Genomic DNA, 23,613 nt, shown 5'->3' with positions numbered 1-23,613 from the left:
AAGCATGATTTCCCTTTCATAAATCCATACTGACTTGGACCGATCCTGTCACTGCTTTCCAAGTGCGCTGCTATTTCATCTTTAATAATTGATTCCAACAGTTTCCCCTCTACTGATGTCAGGCTAACCAGTCTATAATTCCCTGTTTTCTCTCTCCCTGCTTTTTAAAAAAAGTGGTGTTACATCAGCTACCCTCCAGTCCATAGGAACTGATCCAGAGTCGATAAGACTGTTGGAAAATGATCACCAATGCATCCATTATTTCTGGGGCCACTTCCTTAAGTACTCTGGGATGCAGACTATCAGGCCCCGGGGATTTATTGGCCTTCAATCCCATCAATTTCCCCAACACAATTTCTTGACTAATAAGGATTTCCTTCAGTTCCTCCTTCTTGCTCGACTCTTGAACCCCTAGTATTCCCAGGTGGTTATTTGTGTCTTCTTTCGTGAAGACAGAACAAAAAAATTTGTTCAATTGGTCTGCCATTTCTTTGTTCCCCATTATAAATTCACCTGATTCTGACTGCAAGGGACCTACATTTGTCTTTTTCTCTTCACATATTTATAGAAGCATTTACAGTCAGTTTTTGTATTCGCTGCAAGCTTTCTCTCGTACTCAATTTTCCCCCTCTTAATTAAACCCTTAGTCCTCCTCTATTGAATTCTAAATTTCTCCCAGTCCTCAGGTTTGTTGCTTTTTCTAGCCAATTTATATGCCTCTTCCTTGGCTTTAACACTATCCTTAATTTCCTTTGTTAGCCATGGTTGAGCCACCTTGCCAGTTTTATTTTTATTCCAGGCAAGGATGCACATTTGCTGAAGTTCATCCATGTGATCTTTAAATGTTTGCCATTGCCTATCCACAGTCAACCCGTTAAGTATCACTCGTCAGTCTATTCTAGCCAATTCATGTCTCATACCATCGAAGTTACCTTTCCCCAAGTTCAGGACCCTAGTCTCTGAATTAACTGTGTCAATCTCCATCTTAATAAAGGAATTCTACCATATTATGGTCACTTTTCCCCAAGGGGCCTCGCACAACAAGATTGCTAATTAGTCCCTTCTCATTACACAATACCCAGCTCCCTGGTTGGTTCCTTGACATATTGGTCTAGAAAACCATCCCTAATACAGTCCAGGAAATCCTCCTCCACCGCATTGTTACCAGTTAGGTTAACCCAATCAATGTGTAGATTAAAGTCGCCCATGATTACTGCTGTACCTTTATTGCACACATCCCTTATTTCTTGTTTGATGCTGTCCCCAACCTCACTACTACTATTTGGTGGTCTATACACAACTCCCACTAGCGTTTTCTGCCCTTTGGAATTCTGCAGCTCCACCCATACCGATTCCACATCATCTAGGCTAATTGTCCTTCCTTACAATTGCATTGATTTCCTCTTTAACCAGCAACGCCACCCCGCCTCCTTTTCCTTTCTGTCTATCCTTCCTAAATGCTGAATACCCCTGGTTGTTGAGTTCCCAGCTTTGGTGCCCCTGGAGCCATGTCTCCGTGATGCCAATCACATCGTATCCATTAACTGCTATCTGCGCAGTTAATTCATCCACCTTATTCCGAATACTCTTCGCATTGAGGCACAGAACCTTCAGGCTTGTTTTTTTTTAAAAACATACTTTGCCCCTTTAGAATTTTGCTGTAATGTGGCCCTTTTTGCTTTGGGTTTCTCTGCCCTCTACTTTTACTATTCTCCTTTCTATATTTTGCTTCTGCCTCCTTTTTATTTCCCTCTGTCTCCCTGCATAGGTTCCCATCCCCCTGCCATATTAGTTTAACTCCTCCCCAACAGCACTAGCAAACACTCCCCCTCGGATATTGGTTCCAATCCTGCCCAGGTGCAGACCGTCCGGTTTGTACTGATCCCATCTCCCCCAGAACCGGTTCCAATGTCCCGGGAATTTGAATCCCTCCCTTCTGCACCACTCCTCATGCCACGTATTCATCTGAGCAATCCTGCGATTCCTATTCTGACGAGCACATGGCACTGGTAGCAATCCTGAGATTACTACTTTTGAGGTCCTACTTTTTAAATTTAGCTCCTAGCTCCCTAAATTCGCCTCGTAGGAACTCATCCCGTTTTTTACCTATGTCACTGGTACCTATATGCAGCATGACAACTGGCTGTTCACCCCTCCCTTTTCTGAATGTCCTGCATCCGCTCAGAGACATCCTTGATCCTTGCACCAGGGAGGCAACATACCATCCTGCAGTCCCGGTTGCGGCCGCAGAAACACCTATCTATTCCCCTACAATTGAATCCCCTATCACGATCGCTCTCCCACTTTTTCCTGCCCTCCTGTGCAGCAGAGCCAGCCACGGTGCCATGAACCTGACTGCTGCTGCTCTCTCCTGATGAGTCATCCGCCTCAACAGTACTCAAAGCGGTGTATCTGTTTTGCAGGGGGATGACCACAGGGGATCCCTGCACTACCTTCCTTGCACTGCTCTTCCTGTTGGTCTTCCATTCCCTATATGGCTGTGTACCCTTTACCTGCGGTAAGATCAACTCACTAAACATGCTACTCACATCATTCTCAGCATCGTGCATGCTCCAGAGTGAATCCACCCGCAGCTCCAGTTCCGCAACGCGGTCCGTCAGGAGCTGGAGGCGGATACATTTCCCGCACACAGTCATCAGGAACACCGGAGGCGTCCCTGATTTCCCACATAGCACAGGAGGAGCATAACACGTGTCCGAGCTCTCCTGCCATGACTTAACCCTTAGATACACTTAAATTGGCAACAACAGTGCTAAATGTTACTCAGTGATATAGAAAAGAAAAAAGAAAAACTACTCACCAATCACTTACCCCGTTGGCTGTGACATCACCTTTCTATTTCTTTCTATTTCTTTTTTGCCTTCTCCCTGTAGCTGCATCAGCTGGGCCTTTATAGGCCTCTCGCCGACCCCGGACTCACGCCTCAGCGACGCACCTCCCGACTGCTGAACTCGCAGCCTTTATAGGCCTCTCGCCGACCCCGGACTCACGCCTCAGCGACGCACCTCCCGACTGCTGAACTCACGGCCTTTATAGGCCTCTCGCCGACTCGCGCCTCAGCGACGTACCTCCCGACTGCTGAACTCGCAGCCTTTATAGGCCTCTCGCCGACCCCGGACTCACGCCTCAGCGACCCACCTCCCGACTGCTGAACTCGCGGCCTTTATAGGCCTCTCGCTGACCCCGGACTCGCGCCTCAGCGACGCACCTCCCGACTGCTGAACTCACGGCCTTTATAGGCCTCTCGCTGACCCCGGACTCACGCCTCACCAATGTTGAGTTCCCAGCCTTGGTCACCCTGGAATCATGTCTCCGTAATCCCAATAATATCATATTCGTTAATAGCTGCCTGCGCAGTTAATTCATTCACCTTATTACGAATACTCCTCGCATTGAGGCACAGAGCCTTCAGGCTTGTCTTTTTAACACACTTTGTCCCTTTAGAATTTTGCTGTAATGTGCCCCTTTTTGATTTTTGCCTTGGGTTTCTCTGCCTCCACTTTTACTTTTCTTCTTTCTATTTTTTGCTTCTGCCCCCATTCTACTTCCCTCTGTCTCCCTGCATAGGTTCCCATTCCCCTGCCATATTAGCTTAACCCTCCCCGACAGTACAAGCAAACACTCCCCCTAGAACATTGGTTCCAGTCCTGCCCAGGTGCAGACCGTCCAGTTTGTACTGGTCCCACCTCCCCCAGAACCGATTCCAATGTCCCTGAAATTTGAATTCTTCCCTCCTGCACCATGTCTCAAGCCACGTATTCATCTTAGCTATCCTGCCATTCCTACTCTGACTAGCACGTGGCATTGGTAGCAATCCTGAGATTACTACCTTTGAGGTCCACTTTTAAATTTAACTCCTAGCTCCCTAAACTCAGCTTGTAGGAAATCATCCCATTTTTTTTACCTATATCGTTGGTACCTATATGTACCACGACAGCTGGCTGTTCACCCTCCCCCTCCAGAATGCGCTGCAGCCTCTAATCATAGACTGTGACTCCTTAGTTTTAAAAATTAACGTGCTACCATTGCATATCAGAAGATACCCCCATGACAAATATATGATGAAAGAATGCAACAGGGTAGAAAGAGAAATAAACTATTTTCTCTGGTTGCGGGGGTGGGGAGGAAAGGAGTGGAGTCCAGAACAAGCGGGCAGAACCTTAAAATTAGAGCTAGGTTGTTCAAGGGTGAAGTCAGGAGGCACTTCTTCACTCAAAGGGTAGTGGAAATCTGGAACTCTCTCCCCTCCTCCCCACAAAAGCTGTTGAGGCTGGGGATCAATTAAAATTGGAGATTGATAGGATATTAACAGTTGCAGAATCAAGGCAAGTGGATGGAGTTAAGATACAGATCAGCCATGATCTAACTGAATGGCGGAATAGGCTAGAGGGGCTGAATGGCCTCCTCCTGTTCCTATCCATGTAAATATAGTATATACACAAGGCCATGCTCAATTAAGTCAGTCAATCACGCTAACCCCAAATATTTCCAACTTCTCTTTCATCCAACCCAAACAAACCATCTTTACATTCCTGCATAAATTACATATCAAGATGCTGTGCCCGTCTCAAGCTAGCCAGTCTTCATTAACATTCCGGAAAACATGAGTAACCTTAATTTAAAAACAAAACATGTAGCTCCAAGGATTGTCAAACTAGAAAAGTTATGACCAAAAAATGCACTATATACTTCAATTTTAAGTCACTTTAGATTTCCTTGGTTCGCATTTTAAAATTGGACTAGCAAAATCGAGAGAGTGTGTTCAGACATTACCATATCACTGAACATTTGGTACTTTTATAGGAAGCAGTCCAGTATCACTAAAATTGATGTACAAGTCTCACATTCTCAGATCTACAAGCCTTCAAAACAAAGATTTTTGCACCAGACTTTTAAATTAAATTAAATATTTAAAGGGCGATGGAATAGGAAGGGGAAGATAAACCATTTTAAATATAAAAAAAAAGTGAACCCCTGCAAAATGCTGCTCTTTAAGTTGATAAGTGGCAGTACAAAAGCAGCCCTGTGGAAACCCACTCTAAAATTGCAAAATCACTTTCCTCAAATTGAAACAAAAGCTAAAAAAAAGTATTTTGGATGGACGCACGTACACCCAAATCATACCAATGCTTCATAGTATAATCCTTAATGGATTGAATGGCGATTCAAAAACACATTTAAAATGAAAAAAAAGGACCCAATGTGCTTGAAAGGCTACACAAAACTTGGAAGAACTAATAATGACACTAATCTTCCCACCCAAGCATATTTGACTCATTAATTGCTGTGGCAGGGTGTGTTTCTGGGTCACAGATGCCTCAGAGATAAACTATTCCTCCAGCCATCAATAAAATTACATGTTTCACCTCAACTGCTGAACTCACAAAATGTTAATTTATAATGTTGCATCTTTTCCAAATAGGACACGATTTATTTCATCTTACAAGTTTCTGCCTAATACATGTCTAAGTGAAACATAGGCGGTGTTAGGGGCACCTCATGGTGAATCTTTCTATTGGTTTTATGCTGCAGTGATGGTGTCACCAGTAGCAGCCCGAAACTAAACCTACAAGATTCACTGAGGTCAACTACCAGGAAAACTTAGCAAGAACACAGGTATAAAACACTGGTTCGACCTCACCCTGGAGAATTGTGGCCAATTCTGGACACCACACTTTAGGAAGGATGTCAAGGCCTTAGAGAGGGTGCAGAAGTGATTTCCTAGAATGGTACCAGGGATGAGGGACTTTAGTTACACAGAGAAGGTTAAGGGGAGGTAGGTGTTCAAAATCATGAAGGGGTTTGAGAAGAGCAAATAAGGAGAAACGGTTTCCATTGGCAGAAGGGTTGTCAACCAGAGGACTCAGATTTAAGGTAATTAGCGAAAAACAGGCAATATGAGGGAAAAGATTTGCGGCAAGTTATGATGATTTGGAATGCACTACCTGCAAGGGCGGTGGAAAACGATTCAGTAGTAATTTTAGGGACACAATTAGGAGTAGGAGGCCATATTCCCTGCCATTCAATATCATGGCTGAACTTCAACCTCAACTCTACTTTCCCACCCAGTCCCCATGTCCCCAGATTTTCCCTCGAGTCCAAATATCTATATATCTCAGCCTTGAATATGCCCAATGACTCAGCATCCACAGCCCTTTGGGGTAGAGAATTCCAAAGATTCCCTCCAAGTTTGAAAAGGGAATTGGATAAATAATTGAAGGGAAAAAATTGCAGAACGATGGGGAACGAGCAGGGGGAGTGCTACTAGTTCAACAGCTCTTTCAAAGAGTTGGCCAGGCACGATGGGCCAAATGGCCTCCTTCTGTGCTGTATAATTTTTTGATTCTAGGAGGGGAGAATTTTTTTTTGAAAGTATTGTTCAGTTACAGGTGCAGAAACTAAGCAAGAACTGACCCATCTCCAAGGTTTTAAACCATACTCCAGTTGCTGCAGTTCACCTACAATATCTAGTGGCCTTTGAAACATTAGCTAATGCAAAAAAAAATGGCAACAAACAATCCATTGAAAACATAGAAGTTTACACCATGGAAGGAATCCATTTCAGCCCATTGTGTCCATGCCCCTGTCATTTACTCCACCCAAGGGTTGTAAAGTAAACAATAATAATTTTTTAAAAGAGCCAAGGTTGCAATCTCGTGCATTTTCTGTGGATTTGCTTAACAGCGTACTCAAGTAGCATCCCCTCCCCAGTCTCCACCAACCCCCAAGCTCCCCCCACCCCAATTTAGTTTTGGAAAAGCCACATATCCCGGTCAAAACTAAATGGAAAGGAGATGTTGTGATAAACTGCCGCACAAAGACATCATCAGAATGAATCTCATTCTTGAGAGCACAAGTGAGGCCTTCCAAACAAGTCACCAGATGAACAAAGCACTTCACAGTTTTCAGAAGACCAACATTTGTTCATGGAATCTGAGGCAGCGAGCCAAAGCTGTTTGGTGTCCTATTCGATTCACTGATTGCATTATAGCCACATTTTTTTTAAAAAGTTATGCAGGTAATTTTGTTTTACATACTTTACACCGACAATATTTCAACATATTTTATCTTAATAAAACAAGTATACTCAATAAATAAGATTCCAGAAAAATTCAGCACCAAATCTCACTCAGTTGTTCTAAAATCTTTAAATACATTACCCCTAAATAGAATAATTTACATTCCTATAGCACCTTTAACATAATAAAACATCCCAAGGCACTTCACAGGAGAGTTATCAGACAAAATTGGCACCATATATGACGATGATGTTAGGGCAGATGACCAATAGACTGGACAAAGAGGTAGGTTTTAAGGAGAGTCTTAAAGGAGAGAGAAGTAGAGAGACAGAGTGGTTCAGGGAGGAAATTCCAGAGCTTAGGGCCGAGGTAGCTGAAGGCACGACCGCCACTGGTGGAGCAATTAAAATCGGGGATGGGCAAAAGGCCAGAATTAGTGGAGCGCTGAGACCTTAGGGGAGGGATTGTAGGGCTGGAGGAGGTTACAAAGTTAGGGAGGGGTGGAGCCATGGAGAGATTTGAAAAGAAGGATAAGAATTTTATTTTTTAAAACTGAGGTATGCTTAACTGGGAGCCAATGTAAGTCAGTGAGTTGGTGAGCAGGACTTGAGAGTTAGGACACGGGCAGTATTTTTGGATGACCTCAAGTTTATGGAGGGTAGAACCAGGGATACTGGCCAGGACTGCGTTGGAATAGTCTTCCCAAGGAGCTTTATTGGATTACTCCACATGCAGCATCATTTGAATTAAGTTAAACAAGATCACAAGATGTCCTCGCCACCTTTGATTAGCAACACTATTCAGTTTACATTGGCAATTTAAAGAAAGACTTGCATTTATTCAGTGCCTTTCACCACCTCAGGACATCCCAAAGCTTTTTAACAGCAAATAAAGGAATGTCCCGCTCCAGCAAATTCTGGTCCAATATATTGTGCACCTCTTCCTTCACCCTACCAGTAGCATAGCCTTCAGCTGCCTGGGTCCTATTCTCAACAACTTGCATTAAAAAAAGAGTGCATTTAACACAGCAAAATGTCCCACGGCGCTTAACACAGCAACATCAATAAAAACATTTTTGACATCGAGCCACAGAAGGATATATCAGGACAGATGACCAAAAGCTTGGTTTTACTCTCTACAATTCCCTCCCAAAAACTCCAACTTTCTACCTTCTTCAAAAAAAAATCTCAACACCTATCTCTTCACCCAAGCTTTCAATCACTCATGCTAATCTCTCCTTTTGTGGTTCAGCATCCGTTTCCCATATGCCTTCTGTAAAGCAGCTTGTAATGCTGTTTATATTACAAGATACAGGTTGAACCTCCCTTACCGGCACCACCCCTCGTCCGGAACCATCCCCGGGCACCGGGTGGCACATGCGCAGAACTTCGACATGAACAAATAGAAGTCCTTCCTCACTGCCGACTCCCGCAATCGCTGGCCTGACCCTGCGAACCACCACCCCCCCAAATGATCTCTCTGCTGCACTCCCAGCCCCAATATCCCCTTGCTCAGTACCTGCACCATCCAATTTAACATGACCATCCCTTATCCAGAACAGGTCAGGTCCCAAGGGTTCCAGATAAGGGAGGTTCAACCGGTACTATATAAATGAGGTCTTGCTGCACCCCATAAGTAAATTAATGTTGATTTTCTTAGTTTGAATTTTTCCGACTGGTAAACAAAGCAGCACAGGTTGCTCCCTGGTAACCAGTTTTTCCTTCAGTAATCACTAGCAGTCCACTGCTATTTGTATACATTACTATTCCCATTCACCTGTTATACAGTAGTCAATAGAAAAAAAAAGACATGACTTGCATTGATTCAACACCTTTCTTTCACAACCTCAGGACATCTCAAAGCACGTTACAGCCAATGAAGTACTTTTCTGAAGTGTAGACACTGTTGTAATGTAGGAAACCATGGCAGGCAATTTGCACAAAGCAAGAGTCTACATTAAGCAATGAAATAAGTGACCAGATCATCTGTTTTAGCGGGATAAATATTGGCCAGGACACCGGGGATAACTCCCCTTCTTCAAAATAGTGGCCAAGGGATCAACTACGTTCATCTGAGGGAGAAGACGGGGCCCCTGGTTTAGCGTCTCATCAGGATGATTTACCGGTCATCACCTCTGACAGTGCAGCACTCCCTCAGTACTGCATTGGGAGTGCCAGCCTAGACTAGGGGCTCAAGGGCTATGGGGAAAGAGCAGGGGGAATGCGACTAACCAGATAGCTCTTTCAAAGAGCTGGTACAGGCACGGTGGGCCCGAATGGTCTCCTTCTGTGCAGTTTGATTCTTTGAAGTCCCTGAAGTAAGGCTTGAACCCGCAACCCTCTGACTGACCAGCGAGAGCGCGTTACCTACTGAGCCAAGTTCATAACAAATTTGTGCAAACATTATCTCTGAACTATTTTTATGTAAAGAAAAAAAACTATATTTCAGCAAAAGTATTTTACACAATGAATTACTTTTGGAGTGCAGCAACTTATGTAGATAGAGGAATTGAGCAATCCGGTGCCAAGAGCAATTCAAAGTTATAATTTTATATACATTACATGGTGATTTAACAGTAACATTTAAGGTACTGTCAATAAAAGGGAAATTGTCTAATGAACGAAGGACATTCAACTCTCCCAATGACGGTGAATTGCAGTTAATTCCTTCATTTGCACATTAGCAAAAGCGGCACTGCAAAAAAAAAATCACACTGAAAACCTGAACATTTTTAGCACGTCCTTTCTGGTTCCTGTACCGCAAGAGTGCCACCGATCTCAGTCTTTTAAAACTGACAAAAAAAGGGAAGAAAATACATTCGAGTTATTATAGAATGTCAGTTGATTGACAGCCTGAAGCTGAAAAGGACGCAGAGAAGCGCAAGAAGAATGTTTTTTAAACTCCTTTTCCACACAACACTTGCCTGCTCCTGGAACCTGACAGCCATTTTGCAGATTAACAGACAGGTAAAAAAAAACAGGAGTTCCCACCCCCAGCAGTTATGGAGGAGATACCTGGGTCTTCTCCCAACACCTGGCCACCACCACTAAAAAAAATTGGACAAAACTTTTTTTTCGTAAAACTTTTTTTGTAAGGTTCAAAAAATAAATGCTTCACCTCAGGTAACGGAAGAGTTTTCTACGTCTCCCACTTTTGCAAGTGTCAAGCTGCCAGTCAGGAAGACCTTGTCTTCCCCCTCTTTCCCCAGTCCTGGGAATCCACACCTTGTCTCAGGTCGTTCCCAACAGCCGCGCAGGGGCAAAGACTCCCATTGCCCGAGCAGTAAGCAGAATTCAGTTGCTAACCAGTGCCTTACGATGCAACTATCCAGTCCTCGGAGAGTTGGCCGCCGCTTTTTGCTTCATTGTCGCCCTGGGCTCGAACCCGAGCCCCGTCAGAACCCAGCCGCCCGCCCGAGCTTTTTCCCAGCTTTCATCGCCGAGAACCAATTTATTCCGTTCAAAAGTTTGTTTTAACACACTTTAAAAAATATTACGGTGGTGAGGGGATTTGCTTGAGAGTTTGACTTAAAATTCATACAAGAGCAGTCCTGGTGGACTCAGGTCCTCTTAAAAGTAAACCGAGCCCAGACATCGTCGGTTTGCATTGATTATTCTAATTCAGAGTGAGCCAGGGTTGCCAAGCCCTGCAGGGTTGTCCTGGAGGCCCCAGGAATTCAATATTAATTTCCTAGACACTGCTGTAACCAAGAACCAAGGCATTAAAATGAGATTTGTCCCCCTCATTTTTTCTTTGAATACTTTCACATATGGTTAGTTATTTTGTTTAAATTGTTGATGGGAATACACATTATTTAACAGGGTGGGGCAGTTGGTGGTGAAAAGTCATGTGATGAAACCCTCAGGTCTACGTCCAGAGTTGGTAACCCGACTGCGATGGCTGTAAGCGATACTGCATGTCTTTGCATCGTGCGCACTCAATTTTTAATGCACATCATTGCGGCATTAATGTATATCGGTAAATCATAAGTTAATGGGTCCAGATGGTTTTTGTTTGTGTGTGGGGGAGGTTACAAAACGTCAATTATTTCCAAAGAAAGGCAATTTCTATTTAGTGATAGTTTTTTTTTTAAATTAGCCCCATCTGAAAAGATTAATTAACTTTGGACAATTTGAAACTTTTTTTTCTTAGCCCAAATAATCTGGACATAGACAATACACTAATGCAAGTAATCATACAGCACAAAAGGAGATCATTCAGCCCATTTTGTGCCTGTGCGGGCTCTTTGAAAGAGCTGTCCAATTAGTCCCACTCACCTGTTCTTTCACCAAAGCCCTGCAAAATGTTTCCTTTTTAAGTATACTGTATATCCAATTCCCTTTTGAAAGTTACTATTGAATCTGCTTCATGTTCCAAAGCATAAACACTCGCTGCATAAAATAATTGTCCTTATCTTCTTCCACCACCCATAGCTTTTTTGCCAATTATCTTAACTCTGTGTCCTCTGATTACCAACCCTCCTGCCAGTGGAAACAGTTTCATCTATCAAAACCTCTCGTAATTGAGCACCTTTATTATACAGCTATCATTTTTTCCCTAAATGGGAATGACTTCCATTTTCAGTGAAGCTTTATAACACTTTGGCATCTATGCCAAAAGGAAACTTTGCATTTTACAAATCATTTGTATAACCATCTCTTTATATCGTAATGGCACAGATTTAATCATCATCATGGAAAAGCCACCACTATCGTTAAAAATTAAATAACCCAAATAAAGTTATCTTTAAAACCAGCCATTTACAAAATATCTAATACATTGGTCTCCTTTAAAATGAGGCGGATTCATTATAGTGGGACATAGTTCTAGAGATTAAAACCTCCAATCCAATCAAACTGTTCAGTTGAGAAAAAAAGGTCATCTGATTCCCGAGATTGGAATAATTCACTGACACACAACTAGCATGATTAAGGAAGGGTTTGTGTACTTGGCAATTGGTGCATTTGATGATAGATTTTTGCAATAAGATTAATAATGCCACTTCATTGTTATTCTCTCTACTGAATTGCGCTAAACATTAACCATCAAACATAATGTTTTCAAAAGGGGAGGTAAAATAGAATCCCTCTATGTATTTAAGAATGACACACTGGTTGCATCACAAGTTAAAGTTAATAATTGACCCAAATGAGGACTTGCATGTAACATTACCCCTGGGGAGGAAGAATGATGGGAGGCAATATAAGCACTTATATTTATATGGCGCCTTAAACATAGTCAAATGACCCGAGCCACTTTATAAAATTTGACACCGAGCCACATAAGGAGATATTAGGACAGGTGATCAAAAGCTTGGTCAAAGAGGTAGGTTTTAAGGAGCGCCTTAAGAGAAGAGGTAGTGAGTCAGAGAGGTTTAGGAAGGGAATTCCAGAGCTTCATCATCATAGGCAGTCCCTCGAAATTGAGGAAAACTTGCTTCCACTCTAAAAGGGAGTTCTCTGGTGACTGTACAGTCCAATGTGGGAATTACAGTCTCTAACAGGTGGGGTAGACAGTGATTGAAGGAAAGGGTGGGTGAGGAGTCTGGTTTGCCACATGCTCCTTCCGCTGGCTGTGCTCAAATTCTGCATACCTAGGCAGCTGAAGGCATGGCCACCAATGATGGAGTAAATGCTTTAGGTGCTTATGAAGGTCAATTTCTTAACATTTAAGCAAATGTACGAACAAAATATTACCATTGAACCATTTATAATGAAAACTTTATCAGGATGAATGTATCCCAGAGACTCATTTTTCATAGGTTTAAATAACTTGTTTTCTTTCCTCCAACCAAGTATAATTTCATACTTTTAGTTCTAAATTGAACCGCTTTAAATTATGCTACATAATTCCTCATGATACCCTCCTAGGTTTTCACATAAAATGGAAATGTATGAGAATACTACTTTTCATTTTCCAATCTATATGCACCAACATATTTCCCATCTACAACACGATCCATTTTCCAACACAAATTCTTTTGTATTAAATTCTGTGGGAAACTGAGATGGAAAAGAGGTTTTGTCCGCACAGTACTTGCCTCTCCTTCTTGTAATTGTTTTTCCAGTTTTATTTCCATCAGAAGCACAGCAGAAGCTGGTTCTAAAAATTATTTGGTGAAAGTGTTGCCAGGCTTTCAAAGAAACCAAAACATTGAAGTATTCCAGTTTGTTTGTTTGTTTATTCATTTATTAATTCATTCATTTAATTTATATATATTTTTTTAATAAAGGCTTTTATCTTCCCCCCCATTCCACCACAATGTTATTTCTCTCCCAACTGTATTGCCTATGATGATGATGATGATGATGATGATGATGACGACGACTGCAAGGGTGCCAGTAATTTGTTTTAAGACCTTAATTTGTACTTTCTTGGTTATGTAAACACCAAGACTTCACTCAAGTTTCATTACAGGGCTCTTGATACAGTGTTGTATTGAATAGAATAGAAGAAACTTCAAATTCTGGAACTAAAATGAAAAATGAAAATGCTGGAAAGACACGGATCAGACAGCATCTGTAAAGAGAAATACGGATTTGGACATCTCCTCTGGACCCTCCATCAGGTCATAATGAAGGAAAAACAGCCAAAATGTCATAATCTGCACTTTACCTGCGTTGAACATTTTCTGTTTTCATGTCCTGTATATGGCATAGAATCTTGCTTCGGTCTGCAATTATGCTAAGCAAAACAGGGAGGTACATAATATGATAGTGGGCATTAGTAAACTTGGGTGTCAGCTGTGACTCAGTGGGTAGCACTCTCGCCTCGCATGAGTCAGAAGATTGTGGGTTCAAGTCCTACTCCAGAGACTTCAGCATAAAAATCTAGGCAGACACTTCCAGTACAATACTGAGCAAGTCTCACCAATTAACATTTCAGGGGTCTTTCTTTACTAGATTTGCAACTCCAGAAAATTTTCTTGACCCTAAAAGGGCAAGGAGGAAAAGACCAGCTGGTCCATCTAGCCAGCCCCAGACAGTTGTGATGCCTTGCGTGTCAAAATTCAGACACTCCCTCCTCACCAGGAGTCAGGAAACCTCCTATGAGAGGCGAAAAATCTAGAAAATTCCTCTCCGATCCCTATTCCCCTCCCCAGCTGATTGCAGTCTCCTGAACTAGTTCCATTGACCAATGCTCCCTCTGTTCTCCATGGTCTGTTTTAGAGCATCGTCCCTTTAAATATCCGCTCATGTGCAGTATTTACAATGGACATGCCAGTGAATGGCCTGCGCAGAACCTTTCCCATTACTGCGCAAACACGCGGCTTAGAGGGATTATTGCAAGCAGGATCTCGGTTTAACGTCTCATTCAAAGGACAGCAACTTCAACAGTGCAGCACTTCCTCAGTACTGATATTGAGAGTTGCCAGCCTGCATTTTGCACTCAAGTCTCTGGAGTGGGACTTCATAAGAACATAAGAAATAGGAGCAGTAGTAGACCATACGGCCCCTCGAGCCTGCTCCGCCATTTAATACAATCATGGCTGATCCGATCATGGACTCGGGTCCACTTCCCTGCAACCCCTTATTTCCTTATCGGTTAAGAAACTGTTTATGTCTGACTTAAATTTATTCAATGTCCCAGCTTCCACAGCTATCTGAGGCAGCAAATTCCACAGATTTACAATCCTCAGAAGAAATTCCTCCTCATCTCAGTTTTAAATGGGCGGCCCCGTATTCTAAGATTATGCCCCCTGGTTCTAGTCTCCCCTATCAGTGGAAACATCCTCTCTGCATCCACCTAGTCAAGCCCCTTCATAATCTTATATGTTTCGATAAGATCACCCCTCATTCTTCTGAATTCCAATGAGTAGAGGCCCAACCTCCTCAACTTTCCTCATAAGTCAACACCCCCATCTCTGGAATCAACCTCATGAACCTTCTCTGAACTGCCTCCAAAGCAGGTATATCCTTTCGTAAATATGGAAACCAAAACTGCACGCAGTATTCCAGGTGTGGCCTCACCAATACCCTATATAGCTGTAGCAAGACTTCCCTGCTTTTATACTCCATTCGCTTCCTGATCAATTGCTGTACCTGCATACTAACTTTGTGTGTTTCATGCACAAGTACCCTCAGATCCTGCTGTACTGCAGCACTTTGCAATCTTTCTCCATTTAAATAATAACTTGCTCTTTGATTTTTTTCTGATAAAGTGCATGACCTCATACTTTCCAATATTATACTCCATCTGCCAAATTTTTGCCCATTCACTTAGCCTGTCTATGTTCTTTTGCAGATTTTTTGTGTCCTCCTCACACATTGCTTTTTCTCCCATCTTTGTATCATCAGCAAACTTGGCTACGTTACACTCAGTTCCTTCTTCCAAGGTCGTTAATATAGGATTGTAAATAGTTGGGGTCCCATCACTGATCCCTGCGGCACCCCACTAGTTACTGGTTACCAACCAGAGAATAAACCATTTATCCCGACTCTCTTTTCTGTTAGTTAGCCAATCCTCTATCCACACTAATATATTACCCCCAACCCCGTGAACTTTTATCTTGTGCAGTAACCTTTTATATGGCACCTTGTCAAATGCTTTCTGGAAGTCCAAATACACCACATCCACTGGTTCCCCTTTATTCACTCTTGTTTGTTACATCTTCAAATAATTCCAGCAAATTTGTCAAACATGACTTCCCCTTCATAAATTCATGCTGACTCTGCCTGACCAAATTATGCTTTTCCAAATGACCTGCTATCTCTTCGTTAGTAATGGACTCCAACATTTTCCCAACCACAGATGTTGAGCTAACTGGTCTATAGTTTCCTGCTTTTTGTCTGCCTCCTTTTTTTTTTTTAAAAATAGGGACATTACATTTGCAGTTTTCCAATCTGCTGGGACCTCCCCAGAATCCAGGGAATTTTGGTAAATTACAACCAATGCATCCACTATCCCCGCCGCTATTTCTCCCTAGGATGCAAGCCATCAGATCCAGGGGATTTATCCACCTTTAGTCCCATTATCTTTGAGTACCACCTCCTTAGTGATTGTGTTAAGTTCCTTCTCCCCCTTATAGCCCCTTGACTATCCACTTTTGGGATATTGTTAGTGTCCTTTACCATAAAGATGGATACAAAATATTTGTTCAGAGTTTCTGCCATCTCCATGTTCCCCATTACTAATTCCCTGGTCTCGTCATCTAAGGGATCAACATTTACTTTAGCCATTCTTTTTCTTTTTATATACCTATAGAAACGCTTGCTATCTGTTTTTATATTTTGTGCTAGTTTACTTTCATAGTCTATCTTCTCTTTCTTAATCATTTTTTTTTTAAGTCATTCTTTGCTGGCTTTTAAAAGCTTCCCAGTCTTCTGTCCTTCCACTAGTTTTGGCCACTTTGTATGCCCTTGTTTTTAATTGGATACCGTTCTTTATTTCTCTAGTTAGCCACGGATGGCTATCTTTTCTCTTACACCCTTTCCTCCTCACTGGAATATATTTTTCTTGAGAGTTTGAAATATCTCTTTAAATGTACGCCACTTCATCAACCGTCCTACACTTTAATCTATTTTCCCAGTCCACATTAGCCAACTCTGCCCTCATAGTTTCATTATCTCCTTTATTTAAGCTTAGTACAGTGGTTAAAGATCCAACTTTCTCACCCTCCCATCCGAATTTGAAATTCAATTATGCTATGATCACTCATTCCAAAGGGATCCTTTACTAGGAGATTGTTTATTAATCCTGTCTCATTACATAGTACTTCTGACTCAGAGACAAGAGCGCTACCCACTGAGCCACGACAGACATCAAATTTACCCCAATTGTGTATTCATTACTGTGGTGTCACTTTCCTGCACTCAGTAGAATAATGTTTTAAGCATTCTACAAATATGAATACTACTAATAGGACACAGTAGAGTTTGAAACCAAAGTGCAACACAAAATTACTTCACAGCCTCCAAGGAGAAGAAAATGTAATATCTTGTATTAAACACATAGGGGGAATATTTTCTTCCAAAGTTAAAAAAATATTTTCTAAATACATTATAAACCAACGTCAATTTAAAAAAAAAGGTATACACCGTAGGTGAAGGGAGAGTTAAGATAGTTGCCAAGGTGAACCATTTTATTTTTCTAGATTTTGAGATTCCATTGATGCACAAATTCCTTTCAAACAAATGTGCTCTTGGTAATTTCATAATCGGATCGTCAGATAAGCACACAGTGAAATAAACATTTGTAGATTAACTGAAGTACACCACAATCTATAAAGGAATTTGCAGAATTTCATCAGCACCAGCTAGAGAGGACAGGGTCTCTCGGACACACAACACAACAATGTTGACATCAGTCTGATAGTTGATACCCTGCCCAATGAAACTAACCACACAAAAACATAACCTGCATTTCATTTGTGTACCACACTTTAAGGACGTGAGGGTTTTGGAGAGGGTATAGAAGGAATTTACTAGAATGTTTCCAGGGATGATGGATTACAATTACGTGAAGAGACTGGAGAAGCTGGGCTTGTTCTCCTTTGAGGAGAGAAGACCAAGAGGAGATTTGATAGAGGTGTTTAAAATCATGAAGGGTTTAGATGAGTAAATAAAGAGAAACTGTTTCCAATGGCTGAAGGGTGCAGATTTAAGGTGATTGGCAAAAGAACCTGAGGTGACACAAGGAAAAACTTTTATGCAATGAGTGGTTAGGATTTGGAATGCACTGCCCAATAGGGTGATGGAAACAGATTCAAAAGTAGCCTTCAAAAGGGAATTGGATAAATACTTGAAGGAGAAAAAATTGTAGGGATATGCAGCATGAGCGGGGGAGTGGGACTTATTGGACAGCTCTTTGATTCTGTGCCGGCTCGTTCAATGGGCCTATTGGGCCTCCTTTTGTGATGTACTATTCGATGATTCTACAAACACTCCTCGTGTAAAAGAAACCGAAAAATAGTGAAGATCTGATGAAATGTAAAAGGAAACTGGTGGTGGTGGTGGTGGTGGTGGTGGTGGGGGGTGAAGAGGGAGGAGTGAAACCAGACGACACTGTCAAAGAGCTGGGTTATTCAAGGAGGTTTTTGAAGGCAAGCTGAATACAACAACAACTTGTATTTATAGCGAGTCTTCAATACGTCCCGAGGCACTTCACGGGAGCGATTAACAAAATGTTTTACTACGCTAACGGCGCTACATAAATGCAAGTTGTTGCAGGGAAGCTGGCAGATCAGCGGTTACCACAGTTGCCGGAAAGTTCGGCTCCATGAATTAGGAGCCAACTTGGGGTGGGAATGGGTAGAGTCATACTCGGGTTTTGGATGCAGTAAGCTTCTGCTTGATGGATTTTCCTGCGCGGCATGAATCTTGCGATTCCAGTGGTTTTTGTATCCCTCGAGGTACTTTCCAGAAGCGAGGAGGTCCCGAGCTCTCCAGGTCAAACCTAGGTCATATCGCGTCATCACCGGCAGTCCACCGCTGTCATTTATTACTCTGCTTCCTTAACCCTCCAACAGAGTGCCATCTATTTGTCCAGAACTTGCCAGAGTGCTTATTACAGTTTATAATTGGATAGCTCTTTCAAAAAGATCCGACACAGGTACAATGGGCCGAATGGCCTCCTTTCTGTGCTTGGGTGATCCTGGGTTTTACTTCAATATACTAGAGATATTTTTGATCTGCAAATTTTCAAACCCCTAAACAAAAGGACTTGATCATGCCATGAATATTTGATATGCCCAGACATTTGGCAACTGTTAAAATAAACGGTCTGCATCTAAGGAACAAAAACCTTAATAAAATTCCACAGCACGTCTGAGAAATTGGAATGATTTAGTTTCACATGTTTTCCAAGCATCAGAACAAATCTCAGCTGGAGCTCAAAAATGGATTGTGCTTTGTGGATTCCCACAGGAGGAGTTCCAAATTTCACTCAAAGAAAAAAGACTTGCATTTCTATAGCACGGTCATGATCTCGGGACGTCCCAAAGCACTTTACAGACAATGAAGTATTTTTTGAAGTTTTGTAATGTAGGAAATGTGGCAGCCAATTTGCAGACAGCAAGTTCCCACAGACAGAATCTTTTTTTTTTAAATGATGTTGATTGAGGGATAAATATTGGCCAGGTCACCAGGGAGAACTCCCCTGCTCTTTATTGAAATAGTGGTCATGGAAGAAAATCAATGAGTGCATATTGAAGGGTTCACATCTACAAACTCAAACACTCAATAACCTTAGACTGTTCCAAAAAGATTAACAAAATGTTTTGTTACTAGAGCATATTATGGAAAGATCGACCATCTATGACCTTATAGTTGACATATTATCCATCGCACTTAAGTGTTGTGTGATAGTCACTTCAAACTTATCCCAGTCTCTCTAGCTCCATTTGAACCTCCTCACTTTCATGCAAACATCCTGCCTCCCCACACAAATTCGTAATAGATGCAAATAAGGTTCTTAACCCCAGTGGATCAGAGATGCCCCAACACAGCAACATGCCAATGATCAATGACCCAATAGCAGACTGGAAATTTTGGTACTGGTGTGTCTAGACAACAGCAACCATCACATGACTAAATCTGATGTAATCTGGGATAAACCAAGACCAGAAATCAATGCCCAGGCATGCAACTTAAAATAAAATATGGCAAACCACAAGAGAATGAGGAAAGAGCATAAACAAGGGTCTTCGACCTGAAACGTTAACTCTCTTTCTCTCTCCACAGATGCTGCCTGACCCACTGAGATTTCCAGTATTTTCTATTTTTATAAACAAATGGAATACTTTTATAGGGATACTGCTAAACATACAAATTGTACATAAAGGAAAAAACAAACATTGCTCCAAATGGATTAGCAAGATAATACCAAGTGATTGCAAGAAAAACAATGATACAAAGTCTGTTGGAGGCAAGGTAAGGAAAGGCACTGCCAAATACAGGAATATTCCAAATAGTTAAGACAGGCAGGTAGCTAGAAATTAGCGCAACTGTAGACACTAAATACAAGAAATCTTCCAGTATTATAATCAACATGCCTAACAGAGAAAAATTGATATCCCTTAAATATGCAAACATGATTAAAAAAGACAAGTTGAAAATAGTTGACCTATACTAAATAATAACTTCCTGAAATTATTCAATACAGAAAATAACATGCCAACAACTTGCATTTATATAGCACCTTTAATGTAAAACCTTCCACAGTATCAAACAAAATTTGATACCGAGCCACACAAAGAAATATTGGGACAAATATTAGGACCAAAAGCTTGGACAAATAAGTAGATTTTTAAGGAGCGTCTTAAAGGAAGAGAGAAGTTGAGAGGCGGAGAGGTTTAGGGAGGGAATTCCAGAGCTTTTGGGTACCAGCAGCTGAAGGCACAGCCTCCAATGGTAGGGCGATGGAAATTGGGGATGCACAAGAGGCCAGAATTGTTATCTAAATGAAGGAGGTTGTATGGGTAAATTAATTGATTTCAACATCAAATCAGATGGAGGTCCTAGACAAAAAGCTCAAAATCAACTGAATCCTGAGGAATGGGCAATATACACTCAAGGGTGCCAAGTGATATTGAAGGTGAAATCCACACAGTGCTGATAGTCATCATAAGGAAGCTAGTGAACACAAAGATCGATCCTACTGGTTTGGAAATATTCAAAAAAAGGCAGCAAAAAAAATAAACATGGGTAACAACAGGCCCATTAGTCTTGTATCAACAAATTAGAAACATAATGAAATTGGTCAGGAAGGACTTGAAGAAGATTACCTGTATGAAAATTGAGTAAACTGCAGCCAGCACAGTTTCAGAAAGAGTTAGGTTCTGCCTAAGTGTCACCCTTGACCTTTTTTCAGAAGATTCACAATAGGATGCTCTATGACATCAGTGACCCAGACTGCCAGAAAACTTTTGATAACGTTCTGCATAAAACAGGTTGTTACACAATTTTAAGCCAGTGGGTATCCATCGTAAAAACCTAGATATGGATAAGGAATTGATTGAGAGGGTACTGGTTATGGTTGTGATGTCAGGTTAGAAAGATGTACGAAGATTTACAAGGGTGATGATATGAGAACTGAGAGGATATATATATAACCATCAGGAAAGACTGAATAGATGGAGGCTCTTTTCTCTAGAAAAGAGAAGGCTGAAAGGTGACCTGATAGGAGGTCTTTAAAATGATAAAGGGGTCAGATAGAGTAGAAGTTCTTAGAATATACACACAGAAACAGGCCATTTGGACCAACTAGTCCATGCTGGTGCTTATATTCCACCCGAGTCCCCTTCCATTCCATCTAATTCCTATCAGCATATCTTTTTATTCTCTTTCCTCTCATCAGGGCGGATTAACCATGGGGTAGATGGGGCTGAAGCCCCAGGCCCAAAGAACAGAGGTCCACCAAATAAATGTAGGAAAAAAATATAAGGCCTCCCAAATAGGCTAAATAGAATAGACAATAAGGAAAGAAAAACAAGACCGAGGAAAATAGATTCACTTGTTTATACCTATATACAGAAGTACCTATATACACTAATGTACCTATATACAGAACAGAATATAAGAACATAAGAAGTAGGAGCAGGAGTAGGCCATACGGCCCCTCGAGCCTGCTCTGCCATTTAATACGATCATGGCTGATCTGATCATGGACTCAGGTCCACTTTCCTGCCCACTTCCCAGGTCCACTTCCCTGCCCGCTCCCCATAACCCTTTATTCCCTTATCGTTTAAGAAACTTTCTATTTCTGTCTTCAATTTATTCAATGTCCCAGCTTCCACAGCTCTCTGAGGCAGCAAATTCCACAGATTCATAACCCTCAGGAGAAGAAATTTCTCCTCACCTCAATTTTAAATGGGTGGCTCCTTATTCTAAGATTATGCCCTCTGGTTCTAGTCTCCCCTATCAGTGGAAACATCCTCTCCGCATCCACCCGGTCAAGCCCCCTCATAATCTTATATGTTTCAATAAGATCACCTCTCATCCTTCTGAATTCCAATGAGTTGAGGCCCAATCTACTCAACCTTTCCTCATAGGTCAACCCCCTCATCTCTGGAATCAACCTAGTGAACCTTCTCTGAACTGCCTCCAAAGCAAATATATCCTTTCGTAAATATGGAAACCAAAACTGCACACAGTATTCCAGGTGTGGCCTCATCAATACCCTGTATAACTGTAGCAAGTTTTCCCTGCTTTTATACTCCATCCCTTTTGCAATAAAGGCCAAGATTCCATTGGCCTTCCTGATCACTTGCTGTACCTGTACTAGCCCATTTTATTTCACATGTTGAGAAATTTGCATATATGTATAGGAATCTAGTATTGCAATGTTACCAGAGCATATACCTACTTGATACAGAATATATGCTTTCATTGTTGAATATACTGGCCTATTTTTTCATACTCAGAATCAGAAATGAAATGCAATGAATATGAACAAACATAACTATAGGCCCATTTGAATCAGTTTGCCCCAGGCCCATCGGGCTCTTAATCCAGCACTGCCTCTCATGTACTAGTTTTCCTTTCAAAATTATCTAAGCTACTTGCCTGAAGCATTGCCTGTAGTAGCAAGTCCACATTCTAACCATGGAGTAAAGAAGTATCTCCTGAATTCTTTATTGGATTTATTAGTAACTATCTTGTATTTATGGCCCTTAGTTTTGGATTTGCCCACAAGTAGAAACATTCACTGCACATTTACCTGTTCAATCCATTCATAATTTTAAAAAGACCTCTATCAGCTCACCTCTAAGCCTTCTCTTTTCTAAAGAAAAAAGCCACAACCTGTTCAATCTTTCCATTCTGGTACCATCCTTCTAAGTCTTTTTTGCACTTTCTCCAATGCTTTTATGTCCTTTTTATAGTATGGAAATGAGAACTTCAAGTGTGACCTGACCAGGGTCCTATACAAGTTTAACCTAACTTCACTACTTTTACATTCTATAGCCCTAAAAATAAATCTCAGTGCTGTGAGCGCATTTTTAATTGCTTTGCTAGCCTGCTTTTAATGATTTATTCGCCTGTATCCCTAGATCCCTTTGCTCTTTTACTTTATTCAGTTTCTTATTTTCTAAAAAAGGTGTAGGTGAGGTTTCTATTTTTCCTACCAAAATGCATCACCTCGCATTTATCTATGTGTAGAGAAGTATAGAAAATGTTTCTAATTGAGGGGGGACCCAAAACTAGGGGCCATCATAAATCCAATAGGGAACTCAGGAAAAACTTCTAGGAAATTCTAGGAGTTCCTCATGGATCAAAGCTATGTCCCCCTTCAGATTATACTAGATCATGGGCGAACATGGTCAAGTCACAACAAGCCTCCTCCCACCCTACTTCATCTAACCCCATCAGGATATCCTTCTATTCATTTCTCCCTCATGTACTTAGCTATCTTCCCCTTAAAGACATCCATGCTATTCGTCTCAACTACTCCTTTTGGCACCTAGTTCCACATTCTCATCACTCTCTGGGTAAAGAAGTTTCTTCTGAATTCCTTATTGTATTTATTAGTGACTATCTTATATTTATGGCCCCTAGTTTTGGCCTCCACAAGTGGAAATATTTTCTCTACATCTACCTTATCAACCCCATTCATAATTACATCATCCACAAAATAT

General features: G+C 41.5%; 1 protein-coding gene across 4 annotated transcripts in view; it reads right to left on the bottom strand.

Moving 5' to 3' along the window:
• Positions 1-23,613, bottom strand: part of tjp2a (tight junction protein 2a (zona occludens 2)) — a 196,335-nt gene that overhangs the window by 101,296 nt on the left and 71,426 nt on the right. Inside the window, exon 1 of one of the 4 annotated variants that reach the window (XM_070887253.1) lies at positions 10,158-10,303. The exons of the other annotated variants lie outside the window; for them this stretch is intronic. The gene's annotated coding sequence lies outside the window, so the exon portion shown is untranslated. Of the gene's footprint in view, positions 1-10,157; positions 10,304-23,613 lie in introns of those variants that run through there. 4 annotated transcript variants of the gene reach the window in all.

The sequence above is a fragment of the Pristiophorus japonicus genome, chromosome 1 (assembly GCF_044704955.1).
Source record: "Pristiophorus japonicus isolate sPriJap1 chromosome 1, sPriJap1.hap1, whole genome shotgun sequence".
NCBI classification, from domain to species: Eukaryota; Metazoa; Chordata; class Chondrichthyes; family Pristiophoridae; genus Pristiophorus; species Pristiophorus japonicus.
This window is presented reverse-complemented; position numbering and strand designations above follow the sequence as displayed.